The following is a 1,770-nucleotide window of genomic DNA, read 5'->3' on the forward strand; positions in this document are numbered from 1 at the left end:
AGAGAGAGAGAGAGAGAGAGAGAGAGAGAGAGAGAGAGAGAGAGAGAGAGAAACAACAAATAAAAAGTTTTAGTTGGGAAACAAACCAGAAAAGTGTAGAAAATCAGATCAGTTCAACTTGTCAGAGGTCCATGGTTATTTACATATTCAGTAGTAGATATGGAATTGTTAGAAAAGAAAAAGAAAAATAATTTAAATTATATTATAAGCAAAGAATATATTGGTAAATATTATAGATATGTCAAATTATATACAGATGCATCAAAGAATATAGAGGATCAAATTGGTGTAGCTTACATAATTCCTGAGTTTGGTGTGGAAGTAGGGAGGAGGATAAGTGGTAATGTATCAGTATAAAGGGGGGAAATGGCAGCAACCCCAAAAAGTATGGAATCACCAGTCTTGGATGAGCACTCGTTCAGACATTTCATTCTGTAAAACAAACTCAGATCAAAAACATGATACAATAATAAGCCATTCCAAAGTGCAACTTGTTGGCTTTCAGGARCACTCAAAGAAATGAAGAGAAAACATTGTGGAAGTCAGTGAGTCTTACTTTTATTGACCAAGCACAGGGGAAAAGTATGGAATCACTCAATTCTGAGGAAAAAAGTATGGAATCACTCAAACTGGAGGTAGAAAATAAGGACACACCCAGTCAATTTCCTTTCCCTAAATGGACACCTGCCTCAGATTAGATCTTCTCGTTAGTCTGCAGTTAAAAACACCTGCAGTCATGACACATTGGAGGGCTGCTGGATGAAGTGGAGTGGCAAGAACCATGGCTCCAACAAGAGAAATGTCTCTTGAAACTACTGGAGGTCTGCTGTTTCAGCCGGGAACTGGACGAGACTGGGACAACAGACTATCAGGAACTCCACTTTACACTCCTGTCCCACTTTTATTGCTTCCCGTTTTGTTTCGGATCGGTGACTCTTCATTTCTGGTTATTTCTCTTCACAAAACTACAAAATATTTGAAGCCGTGTTCCCTCCTTTGTGTAAGAGATGTTAACAGTTTACAGTAAATCCCTAAGGTAACTGGAAAGAATATGACTCTTCAATGGGAGCGTCACCCCTTTGTTTCCCAGACCCCTGTGTTTCCTCCAGTACACCCATAGCCTCTTCATCGTTAAGACTCACTAAGTGTGTTTCCATAGCAGTGGGTCCATCACTCTGTCGGTGGATTGTCATTGGCAGCTTCAACAGTTTTTTATTGTCTGGACTTGATTTTTTTTCTTTTGGCTGCACTGTTTAGAAATGTGTGTGTACCAATCTGCAGCCAGTTTGTCTGAATCCTCATACCTGCTCATTTCATACTGCTCCATCAAGCTCATACTGTATGCTCTTGTCTCTTAAAACAGATTTTAAAAAAATGCTTGTGCATCTCTCCAGTAGGAGTTTGGATGTTTTGCCTCCGCTCGGTCAATCCACAGGTGGCAGTCTGCTGACGTCAAAATCACTAACACAAAACTTGGTTACACCTGCGTGGAAACACAGAGACATGTTTGGCTAAGGCTGAATTAAGTAAGTAAGTAAGTAAGCAAGCAAGCAAGCAAGTAAGTAAAGTTTTATTTATATAGCGCCTTTCACAGAAATAAATTCACAAGGTACTGTACATTCAGGGAAGGGGGGAGGGGACACTTAAGAAACACCCAGTCAAGAAGACATAGAAGACAAACATGGGGGAACAGGTGAAACCGGTCATGCAGCAAACACAGTTGCGCTATCTTTAACAACAGCTTGAAATACACAAAAGAAAAATTGAGTT

The sequence above is a fragment of the Austrofundulus limnaeus genome, unplaced genomic scaffold, assembly GCF_001266775.1.
Source record: "Austrofundulus limnaeus strain Quisiro unplaced genomic scaffold, Austrofundulus_limnaeus-1.0 Scaffold272, whole genome shotgun sequence".
Lineage (NCBI taxonomy): Eukaryota > Metazoa > Chordata > Actinopteri > Cyprinodontiformes > Rivulidae > Austrofundulus > Austrofundulus limnaeus.